The following is a 12,776-nucleotide window of genomic DNA, read 5'->3' as shown; positions in this document are numbered from 1 at the left end:
TCTGATTCAACCCTGAGCCTGGGAACCTCCATATGCCAGGGTGCAGCCCTAAAAAGACAAGAAAGAAAAAAAAAAAAAGAAGAAGAAAGGTCTTCTGTGTTTTTCAGACAATTCCATCTCTGAGGCTGAGGTAAACACCCTTCGAATTCTGTGTTAAAGCTGTGGTCCATGTAACAAAGCCATTGCTACTTTCATGAGTGGCCAGCTGCAGAGAGATATGCTGAAGTGGTTATAATAAAATTTCTGCCAGAAGCAGTTCTGTATATGTCTCCATGCATTGTAAAAACTTCTACCTGCAACAAAGAAGGTGCCTGAATGCTACAGCATTGTCAGTGGCAGGTGGAGAAGAGAAACCTCTGTTTTGCCACCAAGTTGTCATTATCCTGGAACTTCTCAAATTTTTCTGGCCCCCAACATCAGCATCATCTAAATAAAAGCTGACTCGCCCAACAGGTGTCTTGATGTAAAACTAGAAAATGAAATCAGATAATACAAAGAGCAGAGGGGAAAACATCCATAAAGAAAAACGGCAACTCAAGAAACAAAAGCAAACATTTTATCCTCCCCAGGCAAGGGGGAGATCCTCCAAGTATGCAGGCACCAAGTGGCAGTATTTGAGCCACTGGTGAGTAACTGGGGTATGTGGAGAAATGTAAGTAACATCTGGATGAGCATTAATAGACTTTGGCAACAATTTATACTAAAATTTTTTTAAAATCATGGGGCTAGGATTAGAGTAAGACAAAGAAGTAACTAGGGCGCAAACTCAGCAAGGCACTCATCTGAGCTGACCCAACATCTACCTGGTCCTGAGAGTGATGTCTCCTTAAAATCTGCATCCTAGGTGCCTCTATTTCTTCACTCTTGTCCTGGAGCTGCTACATCATTTCATGTCTGTCAACTCTTCATCCCTAGGCCTGGAATAATTTCCCTATGTTTAACCAACTGTGGTGGAGGCAGAGATGATGGTGAGAAGTGGATTAGATTGAATATACTAAGGACAGAAAACAAATAGGATTTAGTGACTGTGAAGTTGGATGCCAGTTAGGGAAAGGGAGGGGCCAGATCTCCTGAGGGCTGTCCTGCCACTGTGCCACCCAGCCAGGCTGCAAGTGCCCCACCAGATGCTGAAGGCAGACCTGTCCTCTCTCTGAAGCGAGGCAATTTTGACCGCAGAGTCGGAGGTGTGGAGAAACCAACCCCTCTCTCTGGGCACCTCTTTGGGGTTCTGCCAAACCCTCTCCACCCCCAACTCTGGGCCTGGAGGTCGCGCTTGGCAGAGGCAGGTGGGCTCCGCCGGTGTTCCGACGCCCTCTAGTGGCCATCAGCTCTAATACAAACTCGCAGCCTTTCCTCCTGCCTCCCTCCCCAGCCCTGGGGGCTGCACTTGCCTTGGGCTCCTTTCCTTCCTCCTCTCCCTCTAAGGACAATGAAGGCCCTACAAAGGTTTAGGATCTCTTGGAGAAGGCATCTTAACTCTGAGAAGGTGGTTTGGAGAATGAACCTGAAATATTGTATTTTTCTCCTGATGTTTCCAAGGAGGAACAGCTCTAGTTTTCTTAGTCATAAGAAATACAGTTATAGGGAGTTCCCGTTGTGGCTCAGCAGGTTACTAACCCAACTAGTATCCATGAGGATGCAGATATGATGCACATGAGGCCCTAAAAAGCAAAAAATAAAAAATAAAAAATAACAAAGTTATAAATATGATGTTCTTAGCTAGAAATAGAAAAGCAATTTTTTTATATATATAATATATGGAAGTTCCCAGGCTAGGGGTCAAATCAGAGCTGCAGCTGCCAGCCTACACCACAGCCACAGCAACACAGGATCTGAGCCAGGTCTGCCACCTACATCACAGCTCGAGGCAGCGCGGGATCCTTAACCCACTGAGCAAGGCCAGGGGTTGAACCCTGTCCTCATGGATACTAGTCAAGTTCATTACTGCTGAGCCACAAGAGGAACTCCAGAAAAGCAACATTTTAGAAAGTATGTTCTTTCTTTTTGAATGGATCTTTCGCTGAAGATGGAATAATGGTCTCCCCTTGACTTGGACTGTAAACACATGCAATCTCTCCTTGACTTTACTGACTCAGTTGTGACACTGAAAAGAGAAAAACAGTGCATGATCAATTCTTCTCCATAAAACACTCACATTAACAGGGTTTCTAGAGACCTTTACAAAGCTGCTTTCTAAGAAGAAAGATTAATTGATCGTGACATGTGGGCTAACTAGATTAATGTGCTTTTAAAAAAATTATGAGATACTAAATAAAATCCACAGCCTAGCTGGACAGAACTGCAGAGTGGGCTGTTTTTTCCAGTTATTTTCTTTTGCTCTCTCTGGCCTTACCCTTGTATCCTCCCCAGCACCCCTCACACTCAGTCTCCTCACTCTTGTTACCCAATACGTAACCAGCTCCCCTTGTCCTCTCACCCTCCCAATTATATGACCAAACTGAGGGTTATCTGATTCTTTTGATAGAAAACAATTCCTGGAGTTCCCTTGTGGTGCAGCAGATTATGGATCCTGTGTTGTCACTGCAGTGGTTCTGGTTGCTGCTGCAGCAACACAGGTTCAATCCCTGGTGGGAGAACTTGTGCGTGCTGCAGGTGCAAGAAAGAGAGAAAGAGAGAAAGAGAAAAAGACAAAGAGAAAGAGAAAGGGAGGGAGGGAGAAAGGAAGAAAACAATTCCCAGAGTTCCCGCTGTGGCTCAGTGGTAACAAGCCTGACTAGTATCCATGAGGACATGGATTAAATCCCTGGCCTCTCTCAGTGGGTTAAAGACCTGGCATTTCTGTGAGCTGCAGTGCAGGTCTCAGACACGGCTCGGATCCAGCATTGCTGCGGCTGTGGCATAGGCCGGCAGCTACAGCTTCGATTCGACCCCTAGCCTGGGAACTTCCATATGCCATGGATGCAGTGCTAAAAAGAAAGAAAAAAGAAAGAGAAGAAAAAGAAAACAATTACCTACCCCAAGAGAATAAATCTCTACATTTATGCTGGTTGACTTTTCTGTCACTGTCATTGTCCTAGGGCCCACTCCCCAGCCACTGTCCACCCACTGGCAGATGGGGCCAACTCTTTCTTTCTCCTTCTAACAGAGTCTCTGAGAATTTGTCAACAGCAAATTAATAACACACAACATTGGGCATGTCATGTGTTAGCGTTAGAGATATGAGTTTCTTCTGAAAAGATAAAAAAAGTCAATTTGTTTTCCTATCTTATGTCTGAAAAAAGTGGATAACCTTTTGCAACATTTTTCTATTTCAATATACAATTCACCTGTCCTATTTGAAATACCTTGATATTAAAAGCATGAAAGTCAAGTGTTCTACAGAATGAGCCTTGTTTTTATTTCATTTACATAAAATGTTTTCAGTATGGTCCAAACTAATTGTCATCTAAACCATATTTTTTATTATACTTGTCAGGTCCAAATGCGGGATACTGGGGGAAAAAAGGGTAGGAACACACCCTTTTCGGTGGTGATGACCTTGCACAAGAATGTGCCTATAGGAGTTCCCACTATAGCTCAATGGGTTATGAACCCGAGTCATATCTGTGAGAATTCGGGTTCGATCTCTGGCCTCGCTCAGTGGGTTAAGGATTCAGTGTTGCCATAAGGTGTGATGTAGACTGCAGACTCGGCTCGGATCCCACGATGCTGTGGCTGTGGTGTAGGCCTGCAGCTACAGCTCCAATTCGACCCCTAGCCCGGGAACTTCCATGTGTCATAGATGCAGCCCTAAAATAAATAAATAAATAAATAAAAATGTGCCTCTCACAGAGGATCTCCTTCCTCCCTTTCCAGAAGAATAGAACACACACAAGAAGAAGGCACCTGGTGCAGAGCCCCCAATTCCTATTTCATGGGTGTGAAATGTCTGAGACGCTATAAAGTCACCACTGTCTTTAGCCACACAACTGTGGTGTGGCTGCTGTGCTGTCTTCTGCCAGCCCACAGGGGGATGCTCCTTCACGGAGGCAGCACTAAAAGCACCCTGAGTCAAGATGAATGGAAACCATCCCATTAAACACACTTTGGATGCCAAAAAAGGGGGGCGGGAGGTAGGATTTCAAAATGTAGGTTTTGCAGCTCTTATAAATGTCTCTTGGGGCCTACTGCTTAACAAAAATGCTTCAGCCTTCATCTTTATGTTGAAAGCACTTGTTATTTCTGTAGTTTAGAACAAATTAAAATTTTCATAATCAATTAGCTTATCAGGGGCCCTATTTCATTTTTTTTTTCCTTCTCTCTCCTCCCCATCTCTCCCTGTCCCCTACCTTTCTTCCTTCTGTCCCTTCCTTCCATTTTCAAAACATTTTGGTAGAAAATAAGTGAGTTCTAGCAGGACATAAGCCTAGATTTTAATCTCGGTTTGGACACTCAGCACCATATTTACCATTTTTCTTTTGGTGAGTTAACCCCTATGAAGTTAGGTTTCCTCAGTTATAAATTGGATGGAGGGTTACATAACTTACAAAGTAGTGGGAGTGAAATGAATCAGCCAATATATGTAAATGCCCCTGATAAACGCTTAATATAATGCCATTTCCCCTCCATTTATATCATAGTCTAATGTAGAGATAATTATGTGTAAGTATTGTTTATCCAGCTATATAGGTAACAATATATATAGCCCTGAATGCCAGATCCAATACCAAAAGGTAAAAAAAGAGTCATCATTTTCCTTAAGACAATTTAAGATATGGGGTGAAGGTCCAAGTGGCTGTGACATTCCCAGCCAACTAACACTCCACAACATTATTCACTCTCAGAAAAACTACCAGTCACCGGTTTTGGTAAACAGTAAACAAACACAACAGGGTAAGAGAATCCAGATGCCATTTGGGCGACTTAGTATTGTAGAGAAGTCTGGTCACACACTGGTGGGAAAATAACATCTTAGAAAACATACAGCCTTGGAAACAAAAATCATCCATTATTTCATCCATATGCGATTCGATAGAAATACTACATTAAATTTATTTCTCTGAACATCAACGTTACCTTTACTTTGCAAGGCAATGGGATTTGATTACGAGTAAACAACAAAGAAATTACAAAATAACATTGCTAGCGTGATAGCACTATCTGGAAGCTTTTCTGAGGTTATGGATAGAGTGTTCTTATTTGGATCAAGTGGAGATGCAGCTCTCATCCTTAAAAATATTTTTTTTTAAATTCTAAACCCTTGCTTTGGCTCTGCCTTCCAATTAAGCATCTCTTCCTGTACTTAACATTTATTTAACAGAGAACTTTTTGAAAAACTTCACTTGCTATTTCCTTTTCCCATTCATTCTTCAGTGGCTTCAACCACCAGACCCCAGAGACACAAACTCCAGTGGCCTCTTCCAACAGCCAAAGCCAGGGGCTGGCTTCCTTCCACGTCTCCCCACTGAACACATCTTAGTTTTCCTGATTTTATTTATTTTCTTACTTGCTGATTGTTAAGTATTCATTTCCTTAGCTTCCTAGCCATTGTAAGCCAGTTTCTAATCTGACTCTATTCCTAAGGCTCTGATCATTACTGTTGTTGTTGGTTTTTATTTTTTATTTTTGTCTTTTTAGGGCCGCACCCATGGCATGTAGAGGTTCTCACGTTAGGGGTCGAAACGGAGCTGTAGCTGCCGGCCTAAGCCATAGCCACAGCAACACAGGGATCCAAACCGCATTTGCAACCTACACCACAGCAACTCAGGATCCTTAATTCATCGAGCAAGACCAGGAATCGAACCTGTGTCCTCATGGATGCCAGTCAGATTCGTTTCCACTGAGCCACGACAGGAACTCCTCTAATGATTACTTTTTTCTTTTTTTCCGTCTTTTGTCTTTTTTTTTTAGGACCGCACCCACAGCACATGGAGGTTCCCAGGCTAGTGGTCCAATGGGAGCTGTAGCCACCGTCCTACACCACAGCCACAGCAATGTCAGATCTGAGCCACATCTGCGACCTACACCACAGCTCACAGCAACACCGGATCCTTACCCCACTGAGCGAGGCTAGGGGTGGAACCCGCAACCTCATGGTTCCTAGTCAGATTTGTTAACCACTGAGCAATGACGGGAACTCCTGATGATTACTTTTGAGTCCCTTTAGGTAGCAGTATCTTTCCCTTAAATCATGTTTTTCAAAATAGCGTTTTCTTTCTTCTGTTTTTTTTTTTTTTCTCCTCCCATGACCTCTTTGAGTCATCTTATGAAGACTTTACAATTGTTTATAGTCATTCGTTTTATCCTTACCCTTGGATACATGCAAAGATTGTACTTCCCCTCTCCTCAAGTTACTCCACATACAAGCAATCATAGGTCCTGTTTATGCTATCTAAACATAAAACAAACAAACAAACAAAAATAAATAAATAAATATATAAATAAGGGAGTTCCCTTATAAATAAGTGGTTAGTGAATCCGACTAGGAACCATGAGGTTGTGGGTTCAATCCCTGGCCTCGCTCAGTGGGTTGGGGAATCCAGTGTTGCTGTGAGCTGAGGTATAGGTCTCAGATGCGGCTCAGATCCCAAGTTGCTATGGCTGTGGCATAGGCCAGTGGCTACAGCTCCCATTAGACCCCTAGCCTGGGAACCTCCATATGCCGCAGGTATGGCCCTAGAAAAGGCAAAAAGACAATAAATAAATATAAATAAGTAAATAAATAAAAACAAGTAAATAAATAAATAAACTTAAAACTTTGCTTTTAATTCCCAGTGAACCTCCCAGTCATCCAGTCTCATCTGGGCTCCTGTGACACTATCCCAGATGGTCTCTTCATACAAACTCCGCCCTTCCTAGATTCTCTTCTCCCTCCACATCACAGCCAGAATTCCCTTCGTGCAACAATTCCCCACACCCTGCGAGTGAAACCTGTAACATCACACAGAGACTCTGGCCTGATCTCCTGAGTCTGTTTTTCTCTCCCTCTCCCTCTCACCTTCTAGTTCTCTGCTGCAGCCACCTTGATGTCTCTCGTTTCCTTAAAAACACTGTGTTCTTTGACCTGCATCTCAGAATATTATACATTCTAATATCTCAAACCTAGAAGTTTCCTTGCCATTTTTTAATCTTCTTTTTTTTGGGGGGGGGGGCCACACCCAGGCATGTGGAAGTTCCCAGGCCAGGGATCAAATCCATGCCACAACAGTAAGCAGAGCCACAGCAATGACAATGCCAGATCCAGAACCCTCTTCACCACCAGGGAACTCCTCCATTTTTTTCTTAGTTAACTCATATAAATTCTTCACATCTCAACCTGTACATCATATTTCACAATTCCTGATACACACAAAACAACAAACATTTGTGTAAGAACACCAGATCCAGAGTTCCCGTCGTGGCGCAGTGGTTAACGAATCTGACTAGGAACCATGGGGTTGCGGGTTCGATCCCTGGCTTTGCCCAGTGAGTTAACGATCCGGCGTTGCCGTGAGCTGTGGTGTAGGTTGCAGACGTGGCTCGGATCCTGCATTGCTGTGGCTCTGGCATAGGCTGGCAGCTACAACTCCGGTTCGACCCCTAGCCTGGGAACCTCCATATGCCGTGGGAGTTGCCCAAGAAATGGCAAAAAGACAAAAACAAGAAACAAAAAAACAAAAAAACACCAGATCCGACATGAGTCTGTGGCCTATGCCTCAGCTCACAGCAACACCAGATCCTTAACCCACTGAGCAAGGCCAGGGATCAAACCTGCATCTATATGGATACTAGTTGGATTCTTAACCCACTGAGCCACAACGGGAACTCCCTGATTTATCTCATCTTTAACTACAGTGTCCTCTATGAAGATGCTAGTTGCCTCGGTGTCAAATATTACGAGGTTTATTTTTCTCATTTTACCTTGTAGTTATTACTATCTTCTTTATTTGTCCCATTTAACTAGATCCTCCAATTTCAGTACAACTATTGAACAAAATAATTAAATGATTAATCTTTGGATTAATATACAGACTAGACACAATAGATCTCATTTACTGAAAATGCCAATCTTTAGTTGCTGTTGAGGAATGTTTTATCTATAGTTTCTTGTCATGCACATCACAAACTTGCAAAGTTTACTTTCTTGATAGCTTCACCAAAGTTTAGAATTTTTTCTAAAAGTAAGTTATAAGTTACAATGCCAGGGTCATGGGTCATGTTTTCTTGTCTTTTGGATGCCACTAAATCACAATTTAATATCATTAAGGTATATTAAATTTTACACAGCTTACTTTGCAGGCAAAAATTGTGAACACAACTCCTTTTCAATAGATACAAAACCTATTGTAAACTACCCAAAAGGATGGATAATTTATATTCCTTCTTTCAATGAAATAAGCAATAAAACTATGATTTATAAGAACAAGACTACATTAAGAAATTTAAAGAAACAAAACAGGAGTTCCCGTCATGGCTCAGTGGTTAATGAATCTGACTAGGAACCTTGAGGTTGCAGGTTCAATCCCTGGCCTTGCTCAGTGGGTTAAGGATCTGGCATTGCCGTGAGCTATGGTGTGGGTTGCAGACATGGCTTAGATCCTGCATTGCTGTGGCTCTGGTGTAGGCCAGTGGCTGTAGCTCTGATTGGACCCCTAGCCTGGGAACCTCCATATGCCATGGGAGCAGCTCAAGAAAAGGCAAAAAGACCAAAATAAAAAAAGAAAGTATAACATTTTGTAAAATACATAACAACAGTGAAACTAAGTTACACATATATGCTCTTTTTTTTTTTTTTTTTTTTTTTTTTTTGTCTTCTGGCCATTTCTTGGGCTGCTCCCATGGCATATGGAGGGTCCCAGGCTGGGAGTCTAATCGGAGATGTAGCCACCAGCAATGCAGGATCCAAGCCATGTCTGCAACCCACACCACAGCTCACGGCAAAGCCAGGTCCTTAACCCACTAAGCAAGGCCAGGGATCGAACCTGCAACCCATGGTTCCTAGTCAGATTTGTTAACCACTGCGCCACAAGGGGAACTCCCACATATATGCATTTTATTTTATTTTTTTCTTTTTAGGGACTCACCTGTGGCATATGGAGGTTCCCAGGCTAGGGGTCAAATCAGAGCTGCAGCTGCTGGCCTACACCACAGCCACAGCAACGCCAGATCTGAACTATGTCTATGACCTATACCTCAGCTCACTGCAACTCTGGATCCTCAACCCACTGATCAAGGTCAGGGATCAAACCTACATCCTCATGGATGCTAGTCAGATTCATTTCTGCTGAGCCATGACAGGAACTCCTAGAGAAATATTTTTGCTGCTTGAAAGCATTAGGATTGCTGACTAAGACATGACTTAGGATCTAAGGGATCTAAGGGAAATTTTCTCCTGGTGTCTAATTTATCAAATTCAAGTTCTTTTTTTGTTTTGTTTTGTTTTTCTGTCTTTTTAGGACCACAACCACGGCATATGGAGGTTCCCAGGCTAGGGGTCGAAATGGAGCCATAGCCTCCAGCCTATGCCAGATCCACAGCAACGCCAGATTCAAACCACGTCTGCGTCCTACACCACAGCTCATGGCAACACCGGATCCTTAACCCACTAAGCAAGGCCAGGGATTGAACCCGCAACCTCATAGTTCCTAGTCAGATTTGTTTTTGGTTCACCACGTTGGGAACTCCCAAATTCAAGTTCTTAAGGTATTTATTTATTTCAAAAGTAGATTTCATTGTTTAAAGGATTTCTGACTTTCACAACAGGAATAAAAACAAAAAGAAACAAATGTGAACTAATCAAACTTATACACTTTTGCACAGCAAAGGAAACCATAAAAAAGATGAAATGACAACCCACGGAATGGGAGAAAATAGTTGCAAAAGATGCAGCCAACAAAGGCTTAATCTCCAAAATATACAAACAACTCATACAACTGAATAACAACAAAAAAACAAACAACCCAATCAAAAACTGGGCAGAAGACCTAAAGAGACATTTCTCCAAAGAAGACATATGGATGGCCAGTAGGCACACGAAAAAATGTTCAACATTACCAATTATTAGAGAAATCCAAATCAAAACTACAATGAGGTAGCACCTTACACTAGTCAGAATGGCCATCATTAATAAATCTACAAATAACAAATGCTGGAGAGGGTGTGGAGGAAAGGGAACCCTCCTATGCTGTTGGTAGGAATGCTAATTGGTACGACCAGTATGGAAAACAGTATGGAGGTTCCTCAGACAACTAAATATAGAATCACTATATGATCCAGTAACCCCATTCCTGGGCATATATTCAGACAAAACTTTCACTGAAAAAGATACATGCATCCCTATGTTCCCTGCAGCACTATTCACAATAGCCAAGACATGGAAACAACCTAAATGTCCACTGAGTTAAGAAGATGTGGTACATATACACAATGGAATACTACTCAGCCATAAAAAAAGAATGAAATGATGCCATTTGCAGCCACATGGATGCAGCTAGAGATTCTCATACTAAGTGAAGTAAATCAAAGAGAAAGACAAATACCATATGATATCACTTATATGTGAAATCTAAAATATGGCAAAATGAAACTATCTACAAAACAGAAACTCACAGATATAGAGAACAGACTGTGGTTGCTGAGGGGGAGGGGGAGGGACTGGAATGGCTGGAAGTTTGGGGTTAGTAGATGCAAACAGTTACATTTAGAATGGATAAACAACAAGGTCCTACTCTATAGCACAAGGAATTATATCCAATCTCTTGGGAGAGAATATGATGGAAGATAGTAGGAGAAAAAGAATGTGTATATATGCGTATGACTGGGTCACTTTGCTATACAGCAGAAATTGGCACAACATTGTAAATCAACTATATTTTAATAAAAATAAATCAATCAATAAAAATAAAAGATTTCTGCCTTTCATTAAGTTCATATAACAATGTAAGCGCAGTCCTAGGGATATAAATATAAAACTTGTTGACATCCTTGTGGTTTGGGATAGCTATTAATGTTTTTTTTTCTGTCTGGATAGAATTAATTTGGTTTTTGAATTGGTATGAAATAGAATACATGCATTTGCCTTGTTTCTATGTCTTTTATAAAACTGATTAAGGACAACTGAATTAATACTTATATTGCAAGAACAGATATGACCACAAAAAATGGCAAAGGCATTATTTATTTTATTTTATTTTTTTAGGACTGCACCCACAGCAGAAGTTCCCAGGCTAGGGGTTGAATCAGAGTTCAGCTGCCAGCCTACGCCACAGCCACAGTCACTCTGGATCCGAGCTACATCTGCGACCTAGACCACTGCTCATGGCAATGCTGGATCCTTAACCTACTGAGCAGGGTCAGGGATCAAACCTCCATCCTCATGGATCCTAGTCAGGTTCATTACCACTGAGTCACAACGGGAACTCTAGGCATTACTTTAAAATGGATTCTTTAAAAAAAGAATTGCAGTAGTAAAAAGAGATAATATTGCAGGTCTTATATTACTATCCTTTTGTAAAAGTTGTGAGAAATCATAAATAAGTAATTCTACATATATTAGCTAATAGTACGGTACTCCCAAATATTTCTCAAAATAGAAATGAGGTCCATATAAATACAGAGTATCACTAGAAAACATAGAGCCCCAAATGAACTTTCTGAGGGTAAGGTTCTTAAATAAAGAATAACATTTTACGTGTATAGCTATTGCAAACTCATCTGATATTTACTTTAATTGCTATGATGCTAATGAGTATACTTTGTATTCAAACAGATGTCACACATACTCCTACCTAAGTTCCAATATAATTCAGCCTTAGTTAAGGTCAAGTAAATGGATATTTAAAGTTGAATGTTACCAGGAGGGAGGGGAAAAAAAACAATTACAGCAAACATTAGCTCCTTAAAACAGCCCATTAAAGATTTCTATTAAATCATGTTGGGTTTTTTTTTTCTTTTTCTCACTGGGATATATACAGAATATAGTAATACAGGAAACTTGCTGTATCAACCACTCTTTTCCCTTGCTTCAGCTATTCTACTAATTAGCCTGGAAAATAGAAATTGGGATGCAAAAAATGACTCAGAAGGGGAGACTGTAATTTGCTTTACAATATTTAGTCTATGAAAAGGGTTTTTAAAATACTACTAATGCCAATTTATTTTAGCTGAAGGAACAGGTAGTTACATATATCGTTTTACTTCAGTTGGTTAGTCAAGGGATAAATTAGGAGATTGGGATTAACACATACACAATATTATACATTAAAATAGATAATCAACAAAGGACCTACCATACACCACAGGGAACACTACGCAATCATCTGTAAATAGGACTGTAAACAGATTCCTAACCTAAACAGGAATCTGAAAAAGAATGGCTAGTTGTATGTTTAACTGAATCACTTTGCTGTGCACCTGAAACTAACACAGCATTGTAAATCAACAATACCTCCTTAAAAATAATTTTTAAAAAGTAGCTTAATATTAAAAATAATCAATATGCTATTTGCTATTTACAAAGTTCTAAAGCTCATCAAGTCCTATAATAAGGACATGGTATATTTCCTCATTAAATTCTACCAGTCACCCCAAAATAGGCACTAGAATCCTTATTGGACTGAAAAAGACACTGGCAACTGAGGCAGAGAAGTTCAATGAGCTCCCCAAACACACACACACACAAAATAACATACCCAAGGATCAGCAAGGCTACAAAGTGTGAATGATTCTCTGACTCAAAACACATGCTTTATTTCCACTATGATATGCTATCGATGGAGAGATTTCATTTTCTTTGACTACGTGACTTTATTGCCAAGAACATCAGAGTGTGTGGGTCTTACAGTGAAGATATTTCCAAT

The 12,776-nt window shown here is 41.0% G+C and overlaps 1 long non-coding RNA gene across 1 annotated transcript in view; it reads right to left on the bottom strand.

The window, feature by feature from the left end:
* LOC102161750 overlaps nt 1-12,776 on the bottom strand; it is a 35,544-nt gene that overhangs the window by 21,071 nt on the left and 1,697 nt on the right. The gene's annotated exons all lie outside the window — the stretch shown is intronic.

The sequence above is a fragment of the Sus scrofa genome, chromosome 9 (genome assembly GCF_000003025.6).
Source record: "Sus scrofa isolate TJ Tabasco breed Duroc chromosome 9, Sscrofa11.1, whole genome shotgun sequence".
Lineage (NCBI taxonomy): Eukaryota > Metazoa > Chordata > Mammalia > Artiodactyla > Suidae > Sus > Sus scrofa.
The sequence above is the reverse complement of the archived record's forward strand: the minus strand, read 5'-3'. Positions and strand labels throughout refer to the sequence as shown.